At 46.3% G+C, this 23611-nt stretch overlaps 1 protein-coding gene across 3 annotated transcripts in view; it reads left to right on the top strand.

The window, feature by feature from the left end:
- The first annotated feature begins 5355 nt into the window (after positions 1-5355).
- pla2g6 (phospholipase A2, group VI (cytosolic, calcium-independent)) overlaps positions 5356-23611 on the top strand; it is a 101744-nt gene continuing 83488 nt past the window's right edge. For all 3 annotated transcript variants that reach the window (XR_011587873.1, XM_070861712.1, XM_070861713.1), the window contains exon 1: positions 5356-5392. The gene's annotated coding sequence lies outside the window, so the exon portion shown is untranslated. The remainder of the gene's footprint in view (positions 5393-23611) is intronic.

The following is a 23611-nucleotide window of genomic DNA, read 5'->3' on the forward strand; positions in this document are numbered from 1 at the left end:
TTCTGGATCTGGGACAGTCTGGATCTGGGTCTGGGACAGGCTGTGTCTGGGTCTGGGCATGGCCTGAGCTGTAAAGTGCTTTGGGATGTCCGGTGGTCATGAAAGGCGCTATATAAATGCAAATCTTTCTTTTTTTCTCATTCCTCTGAAGTTGTCCCTTTTAAAGTAGTAGATTTGAGAATTGGTTTGTGATATTGATTTATCGCAGATTATGCCAAATTTAACCAACCTGTGATTGATGGCACGCTGGCTGCTGCTTACATCCATTCCAGGAATGCTGTCTATTCACTTGTCAGTACCAGGTAGAAGTACAGGTCTAGTTTCAATACCAATGCGCTAGATCAGAAAGCAGTCACGCATTACAACCGCACGAGGTGTCTGCGTCCCTCAAATTCTGGCCTCTTGAACATCCCTCATTATAACTGCTCAACCATCGGTGGCCGTGCCTTCAGCTGTTTGGGCCCTAAGCTCTGGAACTCCCTGCCTAAACCTCTCCACCTCTCTACCTCTCTTTCCTCCTTCAAGACGCTCCTTAAAACCTACCTCTTTAACCAAGCTTTTGGTCATCTGCCTTAATTTCTTCTTTTGTGGCTCGGTGCCAAATTTACCTGTTTTGTCTTGCAACGCTGCTGTGAAGCGCTTTGGGCAGTTTTACTGGGTTTTTAAAGGTGCTATATACCAGGCCAACATCCCCAGCATCGCAGCACTAACCACACTTGATCAGCTCCGCTGGGCAGGCCACATTGTTCGCATGCCTGACACGAGACTCCCAAAGCAAGCGCTCTACTCGGAACTCCTTCACGGCAAGCGAGCCCCAGGTGGGCAGCGGAAACGTTACAAGGACACCCTCAAAGCCTCCCTGATAAAGTGCAACATCCCCACCGACACCTGGCCCAAGACCACCCTAAGTGGGGGAAGTGCATCCGGGAGGGCGCTGAGCACCTCGAGTCTCGTCGCTGAGAGCGTGCAGAAATCAAGCGCAGGCAGCGGAAAGAGCGTGCGGCAAACCAGGCTCCCCACCCACCCTTTCCCTCAACGACTATCTGTCCCACCTGCAACAGGGACTGTGGTTCTCATATTGGAATGTTCAGCCACCTAAGAACTCATTGTTAGAGCGGAAGCAAGTCTTCCTCGATTCCGAGGGACTGCCTATGATGATGATGATAAATAAAAGTTATTATTATTACATTTGCCAGTTCAGATTCTGGATTATTTGGAAATTACCAGTGTATATTAAGATGGTTAAAGTCCATTATTGCTATGACTTTTCTGTTTACACATACCTTCCTTATCTTTTCATGAAGTAATTCTTCCTCTTTGTTTTGACCGGTGATCTACAGCAAACCTCTAACATTATCTTTGCTTCATTTGTGCCACAACCTTCAGCCGAACAATCTCGTTGGAAATTTTATCAGATTGGCTGGACAAAGCTAATAGATTTGTTTACTGAACGAGCAGTGAATGCATAATCATACTAAGTGAACATTGAATGGAATGTCCTGGTACTGAGTGATAAAATAGCTTTCTTTGCTTGCTTGATTGCTGTGCTAAAAGCAAGTGCATAGGTTAACCTTTTCTCATTACTAAGTGCTATTAACTAACTTTTACTAGTTGTAATGAGCGAAATTAAGTTTTTAACTGCATTTTCCCACTAATTAAAGATAATGTGATTTGGGATCTTTAGTGAGTGGTACATCATCATCATCACAGGCAGTCCCTCTGAATCGAGGAAGACTTGCTTCCGCTCTAAAATGAGTCCTTAGGTGGCTGAACAGTCCAATCTGAGAACCACAGTCCCTGCCACAGGTGGGACAGATAGTCGTTGAGGGTAAGGGAGGGTGGGACAGGTTTGCCGCACGCTCTTTCCGCTGCCTGCGCTTGATTTCTGCATGCTCTCAGCGAGGAGACTCGAGGTGCTCAACGCCCTCCCGGATGCACTTCCTCCACTTAGGGCGGTCTTTGGCCAGGGACTCCCAGGTGTCAGTGGGGATGTTGCACTTTATCAGGGAGGCTTTGAGGGTGTCCTTGTAATGTTTCCTCTGCCCACCTTTGGCTCGTTTGCTGTGAAGGAGCTCCAAGTAGAGCGCTTGCTTTGGGGAGTCTCGTGTCTGACATGCGGACAATGTGGCCTGCCCAGCGGAGCTGATCAAGTGTGGTCAGTGCTTCAATGCTGGGGATGTTGGCATCGAGGAAGCTAACATTGGTATGTCTGTCCTCCCAGGGGATTTGTAGGATCTTGCGGACTTATCGCTGGTGGTATTTCTCCAGCGACTTGAGGTGTCTACTGTACATGGTCCATGTTTCTGAGCCATACAGGAGGGCAGGTAGACCATGAGCTTGGTGGAAGATTTGAGGGCCAGGTCTTCAAACACTCTTTTCCTCAGGCGGCCAAAGGCTGCAATGGCGCACTGGAGGCGGTGTTGAATCTCATCGTCAATGTCTGCTCTTGTTGATAAGAGGCTGCCGAGGTATGGGAAATGGTCCACGTTGTCCAGCGCCGCGCCATGGACCTTGATGACTGGGGGGCAGTGCTGTGCAGCGAGGACAGGCTGGTGGAGGACCTTTGTCTTACGGATGTTTGGCGTAAGGCCCATGCTTTTGTACGCCTCAGTAAATATGTTTATGACTTGGAGTTCAGCCTCTGTATTTGCGCAGACGCAGGCATTGTCCGCGTACTGTAGCTTGACATTGAGTGGTACACCTAGCTCTCAATGGCTCAGTGAGTTTACCCAGTGAGTAGGGGAAAATCAGCTAGTGTTTCTTTTTCTGATTGCTATCCAGCAAGTTCTGTTGGGAGTGTGCATCGTGCCAAAATTGAGTGAGGATATTTGGTGAAGCATGCTGTGATGTTCCCCATGGTCCAATAGTCTGCAGGTACCCACTGGCCAGCCTCATACTTGAATAATTTTTTAAAAATTTCAAAATATACTTTATTCATATAAAAATTTGTACAGAACATTCAAAAGCAGTTCAGTACATTTAGCTGCGGTCAGCAATCCCATACACTACAATTGGGTGCTGACGGCAGTTCCGTTCGATACATTTCCTTGCTTTACATTTTAAGTACAATTCGGTACCATACGGGATACATTGTAGTACATTCGACAAATTACATTACATGTGTCACTATACAGTACACGGAATGGGTGACGGTACATTTAATTTTTTTCTTTTCAACATGCATTACGAAACAGACCTTGCATTGTACATGGCACTACATAGGTGTTTACAGATCATGGTGCTCCATGTACACAAAAAAGAAGTTACAAGTACGGCCCGAGAGGAGTTTTATACTGATTCCTGCCCCGGGGTTTTCCGTGGCAGAAGGGCTTTAAACTGTGGCTCTTCCCCACCGTGCCTTTGCGGCGACTGCACCAATTTTAAGTGCGTCCCTCAGCACGTAATCCTGGATCTTGGATTGCGCCAGTCTGCAGCACGCAGACGTGGACATCTCCTTGCTCTGGAAGACCGGCAAGACCAAAGAGCGTCTTTGACCGAGTGGATGGCCCTCCAGCAGCAAGTGATGTCTGTCTCGGTGTGTGTCCCTGGGAACAGCCCGTAGAGCACAGAGTCCTGTGTTACGGAGCTGCTCGGGATGAACCTCGACAGCAACCACTGCATCTCTTTCCAAACCTGCCTTGCGAAGGCGCAATCCTGAAGGAGATGGGTGACAGTCTCGTCCACCCCGCAGCCGGCTCGGGGGCACTCATACTTGAATAATGACCTCTTGGGTAGGGTTGCCAACTGTGGTTGGACATGTTCCTGGAGGTGGTGGTGTTCCCATGCGCCTGCTGCCCTTGTCCTTCTCGGTGGTAGAGGCCACTGGCTTGCGAGGTGCTGTTGAAGAAGCCGACCCTCTAACTGCCCCGCTCAAAGCGTCTTCATTCCCCCACTTCCAATATTTTTTCATAACTAATAAACAAAGGTGATCAAAGAAAAACACAATCGGTTTAATATGTCCCTATGATTTTTCTCCCAGGTGTTGCTCACAGCTGTGTCCAGGAGATTAATCTGATTCCTGGAGCCTTCAGAACAATCCTGGAGGGTTGGAAACCCTACTCTTGGGTGAGAATCCACCTCGACTGTCTTCTCCCTGTGGCTGAGGAGCTCCTCCCGGAGTCACAATGCGGGTTCCGTCCACTATGGGGTACAACGGAGATGATTTTTACGGCGTGACAACTGCAAGAGAAATGCAGGGAACAGCACCAACCCTTGTACATGGCCTTCTTTGACCTCACAAAGGCCTTTGACACTGTTAACTGCGAGGGACTATGGAGTGTCCTCCTCCGTTTCAACTGCCCCCAAAAGTTTGTCACCATCCTCCGCCTGCTCCATGACGACATGCAGGCCGTGATCCTGACCAATGGATCCACCACAGACCCAATCCACATCCGGATTGGGGTCAAGCAGGGCTGCGTCATCGCGCCAACCCTCTTCTCATTCTTCCTCACTGCCATGCTCCACGTCACTCAACGAGCTCCTCGCTGGAGTGGAACCAAACTACAGAACCACTGGGAACCTGTTCAACCTTCGCCGTCTCCAGGCCAGATCCAAGACTGTCCCATCCTCTGTCGTCGAGCTATAGTACGCGGACGACGCTTGCGTCTGCGCAGGTTCAGAGGCTGAACTCCAAGTCATAGTCAACATCTTCACTGAGGTGTACGAAAGCATGGGTCTTACATTAAACATCTGTAAGACAAAGGTGCTCCACATCCCCACTGACACCTGGGAGTCCCTGGCCAAAGACCGCCCTAAGTGGAGGAAGAGCATCCGGGAGGGCGCTGAGCATCTCGAGTCTCGTCGCCGAGAGCATGCAGAAATCAAGCGCAGGCAGCGGAAGGAGCGTGCGGCAAACCAGGCTCCCCACCCACCCTTTCCTTCAACCACTGTCTGTCCCACCTGTGATAGAGACTGTAATTTCCTTATTGGACTGTACAGTCACATGAGAACTCACTTTTAGAGTGGAAGCAAATCTTCCTCAATTCAGAGTGACTGCCTATGAATGAATGAGTGGGAGGGGTGTAGAACCAGCCAAAAGCCAAGACAGTAGGAGGAGGTGGGGGGAATAAAAAGTGAGATACATCTGCAAATAATGCATTATTGCCAGTATGAAAGATGGCGACCAGCAGGCCCCCTTCCCCCTGCCTTGAAAAAAGATGGCGGCAGACGAACTTCCGGTCCGTGGCGTTGGAGGATGGATGGCGGGGGAATGGGGGAATCACCTGACTCGATTAGGTCCCGCCCCTCCCCGTCTCCTCGCCAGCCGGCAATTGGCTGCTGTGCGGCATCACTTGGCCGCCGATTGGCTGCGGCGGACGTCAGTCAGCCAAGCGGGCGGTTGGCGGGGGCGGGGCCCGGAGCCGAGGGAGCGAGAAGCGGACCGAAGGCAAAGGTTTGAGGGATTGTTGTGTGGGGGGGTAAAAGGGTGGGAGCGGGTATTGGGGGGGGCCCCGGGCAGGAATACATTCTGTCTTCTTCTTATCACACCCCCGTCAAGCGCCTGGGGACCTTTTGCGATGTTTAAAGGCGCTTTATAATACAAGTTGTTGTTGTAAGGTTGGGGATGGTCAATGTGGGCCTGTCGCTATGGCAACCCCAGGCAGTGGGATGAAAGCAAAAGGCAGGCTTGCATTTCTGTAGCGCCTTTCACCACCTCAAGACATCCCAAAGTGCTTGACAGCCAATGAAGTACTTTTTTAGTGTAAAGAAAGAATTTCATTTCTATAGCGCCTTGCACGACCACTGGACGCCCCAAAGCGCTTGACAGCCAATGAAGTACTTTTATAGTGTAGTCACTGTTACAATGTAAAGAAAGAATTTCATTTCTATAGTGCCTTTCACGACCACTGCACGCCCCAAAGCGCTTGACAGCCAATGAAGTACTTTTTGGAGTGCAATCGCTGTTGTAATGTCATCATAGACAGTCCCTGTAATGTAACGAAAGCAAGACTTTCATTTCTATAGCGCCTTTCACGAGCACTGGACATCTTAAAGTGCTTTACAGCCAATGAAGTACTTTTTTGGAGTGCAGTCGCTGTTGTAATGTGGGAAATGCGGCGACCAACTTGCGCACAGCAAAAGGAAGCTTTGATGATAATAAGAGGAGACGAAGAGGTGCGTGTTCTTCATCCGCAGAGAAGTGGAACACCTCGAGTCTTGTCGCCGAGAGCATGCAGAAAGCAAGCGCAGACAGCGGAAGGAGCGTGCGGCAAACCAGGCTCCCCACCCACCCTTTCCTTCAACCACTGTCTGTCCCACCTGTGAGCGAGACTGTAATTGGATTGTACGGTCACCTGAGAGCTCACTTTTAGAGTGGAAGCAAGTCTTCCTCGATTTCGAGGGACAGCCTATGATGATGACGAGAAGTGGAGGATTTGTACAGGACCCTCAACGCTCGGGAGAGTTTGTGCGAGAATGGCTAAAACTAAATGACCATAATCGCCAGTTCAGATACCAAAACTCCCCAAAATTGGGGCAACTCAAGGACATAAAAACACATTGGGATAGAAATTCGTCTCGGGTGGAGGCACAGAACGGGCAGTATAAGGAACATAAGAATTAGAAGCAGGAGTAGGCCATTTGGCCCCTCGAGACTGCTCCGCCATTCAATAAGATCATGGCTGATCTTCTACCTCAACTCCACTTTCCCGCCTGATCTCCATATCCTTTGATTTCCCTATACTCCAAAAATCTTATCTATCTCAGCCTTGAATATATTCATAGACTAAGTATATACAGCCCTCTGGGGTAGAGAATTCCAAAGATTCACAACCCTCTGAGTGAAGAAATTCCTCCTCATCTCTGCTTTAAATGGCCGACCCCTTATCCTGAGACTGTGCCCCCTAGTTCTAGATACTCCAGCCAGGGGGAATCAACCTCTCAGCATCTACCCTGTCAATCCCCACCCCCCCCCCCTCAGAAAGTTGCATGTTTCAATGAGATCACCTCTCATTCTTCTAAACTCTAGAGAGGATAGGCCCATTCTACTCAATCTCTCCTCGTAGGACAATCCTTTCATCTCACTGATCAGTCCAGTGAACCTTCATTGCATCACCTCGAAGCCATCTATGTCCTTTCTCAAAACAGAAGACCAAAACTGCACAGTACACCAGATGTGGTTGCATCAGAGCCCTGTTCAATTGTTGCAAGACCTCGAGAAAAAAGAAAGACTTGCATATTATAGCACCTTTTACAACTACTGGATGACTCTAAGCGCTTTTACAGCCAATTAAGTACTTTTTGAAGTGTAGTCACTGTTGTAATATAGGAAACGCGTCAGCCAATTTGCGCACAGCAAGCTCCCACAAATAGCAATGTGATAATTACCAGATTATCTGGTTTTTAGATGTTGTTTGAGGGATAAATATTGTTCCCAAAACACCAAGGGCTAACTCCCCAGCTTGTCTTCGAAATAGTGTCCTTTGGATTTTTTACGTCCACCTGAGAGGACAGACGGGCCCTCGGTTTAACGTCTTGTCTGAAAGGGTCCCAGTGGTTGGAGAATTCCTCCCTTCTTCCCCCCCCATTTTTCCCAAGGTTGCCAACTCCTCTCCGGTGCTACGGACCTGCCATTACCGGATGGCCTCCTCTACCTTACATTGCAATAGTGACTACACTTCAAATGTACTTTTATTGGCCGTAAAGCGCTGTGGGACATCCTAATTGTAGAGAATCACCTGCAATGGCTTCTCTTCCCGCTCCCACATCGTTACTTCTGGTATCCTTGGACCTCTCCTATTTCATAAGAACATAAGAATTAGGAACAGGAGTAGGCCATCTTGCCCCTCGAGCCTGCTCCGCCATTCAAAAAGATCATGGCTGATCTGGCCGTGGACTCAGCTCCACTTACCCGCCCGCTCCCCATAACCCTTAATTCCCTTATTGGTTAAAAATTTATCTATCTGTGATTTGAATACATTCAATGAGCTAGCCTCAACTGCTTCCCTGGGCAGAGAATTCCACAGATTCACAACCCTCTGGGAAAAGAAATTCTTTCTCAACTCGGTTTTAAATTGGCTCCCCCGTATTTTGAGGCTGTGCTCCCTAGTTCTGGTCTCCCCGACCAGTGGAAACAACCTCTCTGCCTCTATCTTGTCTATCCCTTTCATTATTTTAAATATTTCTATAAGATCACCCCTCATCCTTCTGAACTCCAACGAGTAAAGACCCAGTCTACTCAATCTATCATCATAAGGTAACCCCCTCATCTCCGGAATCAGCCTAGTGAATCGTCTCTGTACCCCCTCCAAAGCTAGTATATCCTTCCTTAAGTAAGGTGACCAAAACTGCACGTAGTACTCCAGGTGCGGCCTCACCAATACCCTGTATAGTTGCAGCAGGACCTCCCTGCTTTTGTACTCCATCCCTCTCGCAATGAAGGCCAACATTCCATTCGCCTTCCTGATTACCTGCTGTACCTGCAAACTAACTTTTTGGGATTCATGCACAAGGATCCCCAGGTCCCTCTGCACCGCAGCATGTTATAATTTCTCCCCATTCAAATAAAAGTCCCTTTTACTGTTTTTTTTTTCCCAAGGTGGATGATCTCACATTTTCCGACATTGTATTCCATCTGCCAAACCTTAGCCCATTCGCTTAACCTATCTAAATCTTTTTGCAGCCTCTCTGTGTCCTCTACACAACCTGCTTTCCCACTAATCTTTGTGTCATCTGCAAATTTTGTTACACTGGACTCTGTCCTCTTCTCCAGGTCATCTATGTATATTGTAATCAGTTGTGGTCCCAGCACCGATCCCTGTGGCACACCACTAACCACCGATTTCCAACCTGAAAAGGACCCATTTATCCCAACTCTCTGCTTTCTGTTAGCCAGCCAATTCTCTATCCATGCTAATACATTTCCGCTGACTCCGCGTACCTTTATCTTCTGCAGTAACCTTTTGTGTGGCACCTTATCGAATGCCTTTTGGAAATCTAAATACACCACATCCATCGGTACACCTCTATCCACCATGCTCGTTCTATCTTCAAAGAATTCCAGTAAATTAGTTAAACATGATTTCCCCTTCATGAATCCATATTGCGTCTGCTTGATTGCACTGTTCCTATCTAGATGTCCCGCTATTTCTTCCTTAATGATAGCTTCAAGCATTTTCCCCACTACAGATGTTAAACTAACTGGCCTATAGTGGATTTCTTATCCATCTGCTGCCCCTTGGCGACATCATCTGGAAACACAGCGTCATTTTCCACGTGTACGCTGACAACGCCCAGTTCTACCTCACCACCACTTCTCTCGACTCCTCCACGGTCTCTAAATTGTCAGACTGCTTGTCCGACATCCAGTACTGGATGGGCAGAAATTTCTTGCAACTAAATACTGGGAAGACTGCTAATGCTTCATAGTTTTGGAGTGTGGGAGAGTGTAACAAAAGTACTCCACGCAGAGGTAAGTGCTGTGCGGGGTTGGCATCAACTGAGCAATATTAGCCAGGGATCGCAGGTTATGCACCTTTGAGTGTCACTGCACATATAGGAATTGATCGGTGTGGACTTAGCACTCCCATTACGGCCAGTTTCAGTATTTGGAGTTGGCAAGTGAGAGGTGATTAAATTCTAGGCTGGGTGAAATAGAAAGGAAAGGATCAACAGGCTGGGTCTCTCTTTTGAAAAAAGAAGGTTGAGGGGTGACCTAATATAGTCCTTAAAATTATGAAAGGTTTTGATCGAGTGCATACAGAGAGAGTGTTTCCACTTGTGGGCGAACAGCATAACTAGAGGCTATCGATAGTCACTAAGAAATCCAATCGGGAATTCAGAAGAAATCTCTTTACCCAGAGAGTGGTGAGAATGTGGAACTCGCTACCACAGGGAGTGGTTGAAGCGAATAGTATCTGTTATGTTCATAAAGTAATGCAACTGAGTACTGTAGACAATGAGTAAGTGTGACCTTAGCTCCTTTATTCAAACTCCAGAGTGTTGGTACAGCATGGGAGGCCTGCTTATATACTGTGCTCCCAAGGAATGCTGGGATTCCTTGGGACTCCAACAGGTATGCCCTCTGGTGGCGGTATGATACAGATTCCCTAGGGTTGCATACATAACAGTATCAATGCATTTAAGTGGAGGCTAGACAAGCATATGAGGGAGAAGGAAATAGAGGGTTATGGTGATAGATTTAGATGAGGAAAGATGGGAGGAGACTCGAGTGAAGCCTAAACACCGGCATGGACTGGTTGGGCCAAATGGCCAGTTTCTGTGCCATATATAATAAGAACATAAGAAAGAGGAGCAGGACTAGGCCTTACGGCCCCTTGAGCCTGCTCCGCCATTCAATCAGATCATGACTGATCTGATCATGGACTCAGCTCCACTTCCCTGCCCACTTATCTCCTTATCGTTTAAGAAACTGTCTATTTCTCTCTTAAATTTATTCAATGTCCCAGCTTCCACAGCTCTCTGAGGCAGCGAATTCCACAGATTTACAACCCTCTGAGAGAAGAAATTTCTCCTCATCTCTGTTTTAAATGGGCGGCCCCTTATTCTAAGATCATGCCCTCTAGTTCTAGTCTTCCCCATCAGTGGAAACATTCTCTGCATCCACCTTGTCAAGTCCCCTCATAATCTTGTACGTTTCGATAAGATCACCTCTCATTCTTCTGAATTCCAGTGAGTAGAGGCCCAACATACTCAATCTTTCCTCATAAGTCAACCCCCTCATTCCCGGAATCAACCGAGTGAACCTTCTCTGAATTGCCTCCAAAGCACGTATAATCCTTTCGTAAATAAGGAAAGCAAAACTGCACGCAGTATTCCAGGTGTGGTCTCTGTAGCAAGACTTCCCTGCTTTTATACTCCATCCCCTTTGCAATAAAGGCTGAGATACCATTGACCTTGCTGAACCTGCATACTATCCTTTTGCCTGTGTAAATAAGATTTAGAACATTATTTATTATGCGAACAGCGGACACCTTTCCAATCGCAGGATCTGTATCACTTAGCCTAATTCCCCCCTCACAATGGCATTCTAAGACAGCACAGATTACCATCTTTGTCAAGGGAGAGCCCAGAACTATTAAAATTAAACAAAACAACGTTCTTGATTTATATTGTACTATACTGAAATACAGTTATAAAGCAAAGGCTCAAAATCCTCTGAACAACAGCTACTGGCATTTATATAGTGCCTTTAACGTAATAAAACGCCCCAAGGTACTTGAGAACGTAAGAAATAGGAGCAGGAGTAGGCCATTCTGCCCCTCGAGCCTGCTCCGACATTCAGTAAGATTATGGCTGATCTTCGACCTCTAATCCACTTTCCCCACCCGATCCCAATATCCCTTGGTTCCTCAGTATCCAAAAATCTATCGACCTCTATCTTGAATATACTCAAAAGACTGAGCCCCCACAGCCCTTTGGGGTAGGGAATTCCAAAGATTCACCACCGGAGTGAAGAAATTTCTCCTCATCTCAGTCCTAAATGTCCGACCCCTTATCCTCCCAGCATCTACCTTGCCAAGCCCCTTGAACCCTTCAATTGGAGTCCAGGTACAACGTCTGAAATTTGGCAACCGAGATTGTGCCGATTTTTGGATTTTGCTGGATTTCGGACCTCGCTGTTGGTGCTTCTTGCCGCCCACCGATCCACCGCTCCTCTGCTGCCTGCCGATTCTCGCCGCCCACGGTCCCCCCCAGCACTGCGTTTTTTTATCGGTTTCCTCGATCCTCGCCGCTCGATGTCGCCATCTCGGCCGCCTCAAAAATGTCGGGTTTTTGGACAGCCGGATTCGGGATGTTGTACCTGCACTATAATTCACTGCAAGTCACCCAATATTTATTGCTTCAGTTTGGTCAAATTTAATTTAAAAAAACTGAACAAGCAACATGGACAGGAATGTGGGAAAACAGAATTTATATGCAAAATGCCTGCACTTCATGCAAATCTTTTTAATGTTGTTTTTGCATAGCGAGGGCCTGTCAGTGAACCGTATACAGATTGCTATCATTTTTACACGTGTTTAGGATAAAAATTACGTGCTTCTGTCTCTTTATCTCCAGCCCTCCTCGTGTCTAGACCCATTTTGTAACCAAGGAGATGGGCGGGTAACTCTTTCTTGGAACTGCTAACCTGTAGGCAAGCCTCCCACTGACATGGCAGCTCCTCAGACCTGCCTGAGACGTTACACTTACTATATGGTGCATTCCGGGTGTCGACCCATGACTCCCTAGTCTCGTATGTCCTTGACGTATAGTAGGAAATCACACCTTGTGCTGAGTGTGGGGGCAGGCGGTGATAACCGTGCATTTTTAATCTACGTGTTACAGCATGGGTACGGTAGTTGTGATTATGTTATTGGACGAGTAATCTCAGAGGCCTGGACTAATAATCCAGAGAACGTGAGTTCAAATCCCATTGCGGCATGTTGAAGATTTTGCATTCAGTTTAATAAAAAAAATCTGTGAACTGACACGGAAGTTATCAAAACCCAACTGGTTCACGATGTCATTTAGAAAGATTGACTTGCATTTCTGTAGCGCATTTCACAACCACCGGAAGTCCCAAAGCAACTTTATAGACATTAAAGTAATTTTTGGATTGTAGCCACTGTTGTGATGTCGGAAACGCGGCAGCCAATTTGCACACAGCAAGCTCCCACAAACAGCAATAATGACCAGATAATCTGTTTTGAGTGATGTTGATTGAGAGATAAATATTGGCCTAGGACACCGGGGATAACTCCTCTGCTCTTCTTCGAAATAGTGTCTTGGAATCTTTTACGTCCACCTGAGAGGGCAGACGGGGCCTCGGTTTAACATCTGATCTGAAAGACGCACCTCCGACAGTGCGGCACTCCCTCAGCACTGCACTGGAGTGTCAGCCTAGATATTGTGCTCAAGTCTCTGGAGTGGGACTTGAACCCACAACCTTCTGAATCAGAGGCGAGAGTGCTGCCCACTGAGTCACTGGCTCACTCAAGGGAAGGAAATCTGTTCCTAACTGGTTTGGGCCTATGTGTGACTGCAGACCCACACCAACATGGTTGACTCTTAACTGCCCCTAGCAAGCCACTCGCTGGTACAAGGGAAACTTGGCATGGGCAATAAATGCCTGCCTTTCGAGCGATACCCATTTCTCTAGAATGAATAAAAAAATATGTAGATACATATTGGAGTGCTCCGATTTAGAATTTGGTTAGCTCTGAGAGATTATCTACAATCTGTAATTATATGTAATCTTGTGAGTATAATGCAATTAAAAATTATTTTAAATCTTTAGCACCAATGTAGCAAGGCTTCGCTGCAAATTGGATTTTGCTAAATCGGATTTACATACGCATGCACTGACTCAGTGAGACATCTTGCGTCTGCTCCGTGTAATCTTGAAGCAAGTAGTGAACGTAACATAAGAAATAGGAGCAGGAGTAGGCCATACTGCCCCTTGAGCCTGCTCTGCCATTCAATACGATTGTGGCTGATCCGATCATGGACTCAGCTCCACTTCCCTGCCTGCTCCCCATAACCCTTTACTCCCTTATTGATCTAAAATCTGCCTATCTCCACCTTAAATTTATTCAATGTCCCAGCTTCCACAGCTCTCTAAGGCAGCGAATTCCACAGATTTACAACCCCCTGTGAGAAGAAATTTCTCCGCATCTCAATTTTAAATGGGCGGCCCCTTATGTCCCCTAGTTTTAGTCTCCCCGATGAGTGGAAATATCCTGTCTGCATCACCTTGTCGAGCCCCCTCACTATCTTATAAGTTTCAATAAGATCACCTCTCATTCTTCTGAACTCCAATGAGTAGAGGCCCAACCTATCCTCATAAGTCAAGCCCCTCAATATATGACACAAAAGAAAACACTGCGGATGCTGGATATCTGAACTAAAAGCCGAAAAAGCTGGAAGCACTCAGCAGGTCAGGCAACATCTGCGGAGAGAGAAACAAAGGCCCCGAATTTGTGGCCGCTACGGGTGCGTATGAGGTGTGAACGCACCCCTAGGTATGCGCTGCGCATGCGCAGAAACCCGGAACTTGCGATCTGTCAAGAACCCACTCATCCGGAAGAAAAGGGCCTCCGTGGGCGATTTGCCCAACTTCTGCCCAGCGAATACCCTGGAAATTCTTACGCCTGGTAAAAGCAAGCATAAGGCCTGCTTTTATCAGGGTAAGACATTTAAAGGACAGAAAAATAGATTTTTTTCAATAATTTAAACATTTAGAAACCCTGTGAATTGAGGGTATGTTTATTTTTAGTCCCTTGAAAATACGTAAATTTATTTTTCAAAAAATTAAATGTTTTAAATAATGAATTAAATTCCATTTTGATTAATTTTAAATATAAGAACATAAGAAATAGGAGCAGGAGTAGACCATTCAGCCCCTCGAGCCTGCTCCACTATTCAATAAGATCATGGCTGATTTGATGTTTGAACATTTTTATGGTAAATGTTTGTGCATTTTTTGGGGTATTCCCGTTCCTACTTATGGTGATTCCATATATAGGGATCTCACCACAAGTATGAATGGGAATAGCCCTACTTTGGTTGGGCCTGCCCACGTGATCCCAGGGACGAGAACGAAGCGCCTACGTGGGAACGTGGGCCTCTTCACAGGCCTTCGCCTGGAGGCCCAGGACCACAAGTCTCCGAACCTCCCGACCACCAGGTAAGTCCGTAGATATTTTTCAGGTCGGACGCGGGAAGCCTCTGACCGCGATATCTGCACCATTGTCGAGCCTGCACCACCATTCAATAAGATCATGGCTGATCATTCACCTCAGTACCCCTTTCCTGCTTTCTCTCCATACCCCTTGATCCCTTTAGCCGTAAGGGCCATATCTAACTCCCTCTTGAATACATCCAACGAACTGGGTAGAGAATGCCACAGGTTAACAACTCTCTGAGTGAAGAAGTTTCTCCTCATCTCGGTCCTAAATGGCTTACCCCTTATCCTTAGACTGTGTCCCCTGGTTCTGGACTTCCCCAACATCGGGAACATTCTTCCTGCATCTAACCTGTCCAATCCCGTCAGAATTTTATATGTTTTGATGAGATCCCCTCTCATCCTTCTAACATTTCAGGTCGATGACCACTAATCGGAAATGACTGATGAAAAGCTCATGGACCTGAACCATTAACTCTGTTTCTCTCTCCACCGATGCTGCCTGACCTGCTGAGTGTTTCCAGCATTTTTTGTTTTTTATTATTAATGAATAATGTGACGTAGTGACACAGGACAAAGGAGCACTCGTGCCACTTGCACGTGAGGTGGGTGCTGGAGGGGTTGTGGCGAGAGCAGGGCACTGTTCTGGTGCCCTCACACCTCACCATGCCACTGAGTGCAAAATCTTGGGTGTGCTGCTGGGAGGGAATCACCGACTGAAAGCTGGGTCTCCCCTAACATGAATGGGGCGGGGGTTGCGGGGGCGGGGGGGAAATATCACATTCAAACTGCTGTGGTGTCTCTCCAACATTGCTGGAGCCTGTGTAGAGCCCTGGATGTCTTAATGGACCAGTAATCCAGAGGCCCGGATTAAAGACATGAGTTCAAATCCCACCACGGCAGCTGGGGAATTTAAATTCAGTTCATTAAATAAATCTGGAATTTAAAAAACAGGCAAGTATCAGTAATGGTGACTGGTGACCATGAAACTACCGGATTGTCGTAAAAACTCATCCGGTTCACTAATGCCTTTTAGGGAAGGGAATCTGCCGCCCTTTCCCGGTCTGGCCGATATGTGACTCCAGACCCACAGCAATGTGGTTGACTCTTAACTGCGCTCTGAAATGGTGGCTCACCACCACCTTCTCAAGGGGCAGTTGGGGATGGGCAATAAATGCCGGCCTTGCCAGTGACTCCCACATTCGGAGAATACTCAGAAAATAGATTGGAGGGTACAGTGTGGGAGACAATTGAGTTCAATAAGACAGACCCCAGTTTTCTCATGATTATAAAGTAAAACCTGGAAATCTGAAACAGAATTAAAAACTGCTTGCAATACACAGCAGGTCAGTAAAGAGAAAACACAAGTTTATGCTTTGGGTATAACCCTTCTTCAGAACTGAATGTTAAAGAAGCATTTTTAGTAGAATTAGAGGGAGGTGGGAAGTAGACGGGGAACCCACAGTTAATCCAATCACACAGAAAGTTAATCCAATCACAGAGAGAAAGTTAACGGGTTGAATGACCCGGACCTAGAAAAGTGGAAAATATGTTATAAAATCATCTCTGGGAAGGAATGGAAAGGTATTAACACACGTACAAGTAGTTATGGTGTTGAGAGTCCCACACAAGGAAAAGAAGGGGAAATTTGAAAAATAAAGAGGTCTAAAATAAAAACTGAAACGCTGGGAAGATACAGTGGGTATGGTGAGCCCCACACAACAGATCAACACCAAGGGTGCAGATTTGTATTGTGACAAAGGGTCCAAACCCAGAACGTTAACATGCCCCTTGCACCCTCTTTCCCCCCCCCCCCCCCACCTCATCGTCCGAAGCACATCTATAAAGAAAATGGAGTTGTAGCTAAAATCTGAAATTACTAAAGTTTGTCTTCACACCAGAGAGCCGTAGAGTGTTCAGGTTGAAGATGACATACTATTCCTGAACTTGCTTTGAGCTTGGTTGGCAATGTGGATATCTGAACGGAATATATGGAATTAAGGACAGTAAAGTAAACGGGATATATGAAAATGTATAAGCCATGGAAGAATAGCTGGGAGAATGTCAGATTGCAAATAGTGCAACATCAGCTTAGCTAACAGTCTGTCTCAAGGTTTCAAGTCACTAATCCTGCCAATAATATATAATTGTAACATGAAATACATCTGCAGAATTGCAAGGTCTCAGTAAATAAATAGTCACACCATTAGATTGAAACATTTGGAGGCAATACTTAAGCTTTCAAGAAGAACATCTCATATAGATTGACTAATGAGTGACTGAGTTAGACTGTCAATCCATTTGTATTTTGTTATCTGATTTCAAAACTGTATAACTGTTAACGCTTTACGATGTAACTTCACCTATCCGTAGGGAGTGTGTACGCTCTATCCAGAGAGTATATCTTCTGTCTGATAGGTCTTACTGGCCGGTAATAAAGACTGCTTTGTTCAAAGCACAAGAGGTATTCGACTCAGTAATTTTACTGAACCAGATTGAGGTAAAAGAATCCAGGAATTAACATTTGGTGTCAGAAGTGGGATCTCAACGGACGACTGCCGAAAACTTGCGAATTAAGAGCCAGACTAGCCTTGGATGAGACGAGGGGAAAATGGCCACTGGAGTGAGTATGATTTCAATACTGCTCCAGTTTCCCCCGGTTTCAAAAGTCTGAGGAAAGTTTAGCCACTCGCTGGTTCTCAGGTAGTGTCTGAACGAGATCCAGGACAATCTGGTGAATACCTTTCAAACTTAGAATAGGGATAGAGATAGGGAAATTGTGCGATGACGCAAACCAAGCGGCGACTTGGAAAGGGAAAGATAGTTAGAGCTAGATAGGGATAGATGATCAATCATGGATCCAAAAAAAATTAATAGGAAAGAAAAGAGACTCTTATGAATGTCTGTTTAAATGAGAAATGCTTTTGTGACTTTTACTGTAAAAAAAAGCCGGGGAGTTGTGGTTTGTTTTATCTCAAACAGAATGAAAGTTTGTTTTAACCCTTCGTAGTGTTGTCCTGTATGTGGGAAGTTTAAGAGTGTGAACCTTATTGAATTACGTATATTCGGATGATAAGTTGCGGAGCCAGGAAATGCCCAAAGGATAGATTTGTTAAAAAAGAAAAAATTACATGGTCCCGGTGGTTTTAAAAAAGTTCAGAAAAACTTGTTGAAAGCAAACATTCAGTGAAGGCACAGCAAAACAACTGAGATGGATTCAAAAGGATTTAAAAAAAAAATTATATTAAATAACACGACCTTGAGGCTGGAACAATTGAGATAACGAAAAGCAGTCCACAGCCTACGTGCCAGACTTCTCTCTAGTTATAAAAAAAAAGTAACGTACTAAATAGGTGCCGAAAGAAAAAGATGTTCTGAGATTTTAAATTATGAAAAATATAAAATCACTCCTGTCCAGTTGACAGAAAAACTCCATTAAATTAGGGCTTTCATTGACTGATTGAATTTAAACTGCGCAGTAACGCGAAAGGATAGGGAAATTTGGAGACTAAAATAAATTAATTGAGGCTCATAAGAAATCAAAATTAGAAAATTAGGCTCACAGGGAATAAAATGGGGATTTAAATAGAGGATAGGTGTTCAACTCAGGTACGACGTCGACCTTGTATATCACTTGGCCCGTCTAGGCTCTGATTGAATTTAAAAAAAAACCCCGCAGCAACTCGGAAGGTAGGGCCGACGCGAACGCGCGGCCGAGAGAAGTGCCGAAGCGAACGCGCAGCGACGTAAACGCGCAGTGAAGCGAACGCGCAGTGACGTCAACGCGCAGTGACGTAGACGCGCGGTGACGTAAACGCGCAGTGACGCCGACGCGTAGTGACGCAGAGGCGCAGCAACGCGAATCGCGAAAGTCAGTGCTAATGGCAGTAAGTCTGTAAGTCTTAAAGTGTTTAGAGTTTTAAGTTTAGTATTAAGATCGCGCGGCTATGCGGACCGTGCGGTGATGCGGGTAATTTTGTAGATCGTGCGGCTATGCGGACCGTGCGGTGATGCGGGTAAGTGTTAGAAGTCTTTGTCTATTTTGTAGATCGCGCGGCTATGCGGACCGTGCGGCGATGCGGGTAAGTGTTTGAAGTAAAGTTAAAGTATCTTAACTCGCGCGGCGACGCGAGCCACGGGTCGACGCGGATTGCGCGGCGACGTGAACTGCGAGGCAACGCGGATTGCGAGGCGACGTGAACTGCGAGGCAACGCGGATTGCGAGGCGACGTGAACTGCGAGGCGACGTGGTAGTTTAGTATTAAGATCGTGCGGCGACGCGGACCGTGCGGTGATGCGGGTAAGTGTTAGATTTGGAGTTAGTTAAAGTCCGTGTTAGTTCTGTAAAGTCTGTGTCTATTTGTAAGTTTGTTTAAATTGCACGACGACACGAACGCGTAGCGACACAGTAATACGAGGGGCAGTGTGAAAATGGGAAATCAGTTAGATAAAACCACGGATGCGGATAGTCCGCTACAAAAGTTATGTGAGGAATTCCCTGAAAGAGCTGAAGACTTTAGAAAATTATCAGGAGCCCTGAACAAATTATTAGGGGATGACCAGTGGCCTCTAGGTGACACTAGAAGCGTAGAGGTAAAAAAAAAAGCACAGGGATTAATTTGGAGAAGGGGACGAGGAAAAGGGGATAAAAAAATTTAATTGCAACCTGGCGACATTATTGTCAGAAATTAAAAGATGCATCACTTCTATCGAGTTGGCAAACAATGCTATTAAATTAGGACTTGCATTGACAGAGGGAACACATGTTAAAACTGTAGACGTCTTTAAAAAAAAAAGAATGAATGTGCGCACGAGAAACTTGCTAAGAGATCCTCTGGGACCTCTGAGAAAGGTATTGATCAACTACAAGTTAAAATGGCTGGCTTTGTGTTAACCGAGGCTGATGATGAAATTGATGAGTGGCCACTGACTCAGCGCCCAACGGCGCCTCCCGCACCCCCTGGCCTCTTGCTCCAGTCCTCTTCCCAACACCCTCCACCTAACACTCCGGTAAAAAGAGTTAGGAACAACCACATATCACCAAAGCAACAAACCCAAACTGACTCCTCATCCTCTGATAGCGATTCGGATCCCCAGTTTACAAGCAATACAGCCGAAAGAACCAGATCTCACACTCGAAAGGGCAGAACTATATCTCAACATCACAAACAGTCCCGTAAATCTTCTAGTCAACCTACCAGTCCAAGTTGTGAAAGACATAGCAAACACCCCCGCCGATCGAGACGCAGAACTGTCAAGCAGTCAGACAGCTCTGAAACATCCTCCGGCCTGGAAATGATTTCCAAGATCCCAAAGTCCCGACACCAATTCCCTGTCAGACCAATGCCAAACCCTGATGCACAACAAGCTGCAGACCACCTCTCTATAGATGTCTGTGATCTTCAAACAACTATTTGATTGCTCACGCTATCCGGACAGATGGAAAGGGCAGTTAAATATTATTGGCAGAAAAAGAAAGGGGAGGGGGGAGGTGCGCCCCCAACCCGGGTCAAGACTGAATACGTGACTAGAAAGGAAGAGCCATCTCGGGAGGAAGGATCAATAGAACCGCAGTGTTGCATACAGGATTGGATGGATAAGCAAGGATACGGTTATACTAAACAACCAAACGGCCCGAGCCCTGCTAATAAACCTCCCTATTGTCCCCGGCATGGTATGGGAAGAGGCCGGGACTGGGTAAGAGGAATTGACTGTTTTAATTGTGGGCAGGAAGGACATTGGAATAAAAATTGCCCCTACCGTCAGCATGGAAAAGGAAGAGGAGGAAGAGGAGGGGGGCAAGGGGGGAGAGGAAGATCTTACACTAACTTCTCCCAGAACAACCCCTTTGGTCAATTGTCCCCCGATTGACTACGCAGCTTGATTGTGCAGGGATCCTCCCCGGACGACGAACCCATTCTGAATGAGTGGCAACCCTTTTTGATAGATACGGGAGCCTTCATGTCTTCTGTACAATCAAAGCTTAAACTCCCTGCTTCTACTGAAACACAGGAACTTTCAGGATTCCTGGGACAAATCTCGACATTCCCAGTGTCAGAACCGGTTAAAATCACAACCAATCTGGACTGTAACTTGATGGCTAGAGACCTCCTTTGCAAATTCCAGTTGCATTTGGAGTGTGGAGATAATGGGATTATTGTAAAACAGGAAACCCTTAAGCGGCAGTATTATACCACTAGAACCCCTCAGTGGTGGTCTCTGGACCTGCCGCAGGCACCCTATCACGTGACCCTAGCATACGATCCCAGTGGAAAGAATCAGGACCTGCAGAACTTTTATCAGGATCACGAAGGGGAAGTGAAGGGAATTCTATTAAGGGCTAGAGTGACTGGACTGGAAAGAGAGGCAGATTTTGTGGAAGTGGATAAGAATCTGTGGAAACAGCCCCTAACAATGGCACCGTATATTGCTCGTGAAGTATTAGCCCCTCACCATGCTAAAGATTTGGGAGTTATGGTACGCAAGGCCATAGATGAGGCTGACCCTACCAGCTGGGATGTGCAAATTGTAAAACATGGCCGAACAGTCCAATTTAATGGGGACCCCGAGAAAGTATTAACAACTCTACGGCATCATACTGGCTCGGACATACCTGATTATGTGGATCCTCATGTGTGGGCAGAGGACCCCTTCCAAGTGGGTTATACTCCCATTAATTGAGATCCCAGTGCAGGGCAATGTGGACTGGCCCTCTATCCGACAGAACCCACTGAAATCACAGGCAATCCTAAACTGACTTTTCGGCACTGTACTGCAATTAATCCGGCCTGTTTTCTTACTGAGCCACCCCAAGATGAGGAAGAACCCAGTCATGATTGTTTATGTTTGTTGACGGAAGTACTTCTATTAATCCAGAAGATACACGAATCTAATCTGCTGCTTTGAAACCGCCTATTCTACTCAACAAGCTGAACTATTCGCCCTCACCCAAGCCTGTATCTTGGCCAACGATCTCAAAGTCAATATCTATACCGACTCTAGGTATGCCTTTGGGGTGGCGCATGATTTCGGACAATTATGGAAAAATAGGGGATTCCTAACCTCACAGGGGAATGAGATATCTCAAACAGCTAGTATCTGATTTGTTGCAAGCCCTCATGTTCCCCAAACGCATTGCCATTGTCAAATGTACCGCCCAACCTACCGGAAATTCTCTGGTTGATATAGGGAATCGTTGTCCTGACCAAGAGGCCAAACAGGCCTCTCGTGACCAGCAGATGGTAGTGCCCAAAATTATGAGTCAGATTAAAAATCCTGCGAAGGATAAGTTAGCCTCGGAAAAACCAATGCCAACCATCCAAGATGTTATAAAAGCACAGGGGGACGCTCCTGAAAAAGATAAACTGTTGTGGAAATATTATGCATGTACTTATGACAATGTTTCTAAACTCTGGACCACTCCCGCGGAACAGACTTGCATGTCTGACGAGTTGGCTTCATGGGTTATAGAATGTCTGCATTTTGCTACTCATTGTGGAGCAAGGGCAACAAGTGATACGCTTTTGGCTACTTGGTGGCACCCTAAACTCCAGGCGCTCACCCAGAACATCAGTAGTCGTTGCCTGGTTGGCCAGCAACATATTCCAGGGAAGGGAGTCCCCTGTGATTGGGGTAAAACGCCCCTACCCGAAGGTCCCTTTGAGATATTTCAGTTGGACTACATTGAGTTGCAAAAAGTTCAGTGTTACAGATATGTGTTAGTAATAGTAGATGTGTTTAGCAGATGGCTTGAAGCCTACCCTAACCTGGACGATAAGACTCAGACTGTTGTTAAGGTGTTAATGAGGGAAATTGTTCCTAGATATGAGATCTCAGCTAGACTGATGACCACCTATGTTCTTTCTCTGACTCAGGCTCTGCGACTAGTTCACAACCAGGTTCAAGATGCTCACCTCGACCTCCCAGTTTTACCCGAATTGTCCCTCGTGGCACCAGGGAAGTATGGATTCGGAAGGGATTAGAGCCACAATGGGAGGGGCCTTTTTAGGTGTCACTCACTACCCCCACTGCAGCCAAGGTTGAGGGGAAAAGTGTCTGGGTTCACCTGCACCACTGCAAGCTCATCACCATTTAAACAAATTTTGCTGGTTAGTCTAATTCCTGTTTCTGTTCCAGATCTCCTCCTCCCTATAGCTGAACAAGGCAGTTGAAGGAGGATCAGTTTGAACTCTTACCTGTCAGACAGCCAAATACACTGACGGAAACCTGAAGGGAAACGTGAAAACAGAACTCTTTATCAGCTAAATAATTGGACTATTTATAAGATGAGACTGTGTCTGTATGCTACTGTCTGCATAATAGTGTTGATATATGACAGTTTTGGTGCACGGGAAGGAAGACAAAGGCGAGAGCTCCATGTAAACACCTTTTTGTTTATGTCTTACGTTTATGCGGAAAAAGGGCACTTCACTAGATGCTGGGTGTGTTCACATATCCCTATACATTCCAAAGGGGGAATTCCTTTGCGCACCGTTCCCCTGACCCTAACTGAGACTGTTAGATGGATTCAAAGAAACGATATTGGAACAGGTAGCTAACCGCACTGCTGAGGCTCTGGAGGGCATCACAGCTGAAATGGTAGCGATAAGGACCGTAGCATTACAAAACCGAATGGCCCTCGATTACCTGTTAGCTGAGAAAGGGGGAACGTGTGCCCTGATAGGATCTGAATGTTGCACTTACATTCCTGATAGTTCAGAAAACATAACCCACCTTGCCGATCACATAAGGAGGGAGGTGAAAAAGTTATCCACACCAGCAAAAGAACTTAGCAGGTTTGATTGGTTTCTGGGTGGATCTTGGAGATCCTATCTAATACATTACCTGCTGTTTGATTGTTGGTTGCCTTAACCTCTGCTGTAAAGCAATGACAAGGTTAGCAGACCCTCTTGTGGTCAAGGGTTCCCGGGTTATGATCCAACAAACTAGAGAACTACTCAACAATGCAATACTCATAGAATGATCCTA

The sequence above is a fragment of the Pristiophorus japonicus genome, chromosome 19 (genome assembly GCF_044704955.1).
Source record: "Pristiophorus japonicus isolate sPriJap1 chromosome 19, sPriJap1.hap1, whole genome shotgun sequence".
Classification (NCBI taxonomy): Eukaryota; Metazoa; Chordata; class Chondrichthyes; family Pristiophoridae; genus Pristiophorus; species Pristiophorus japonicus.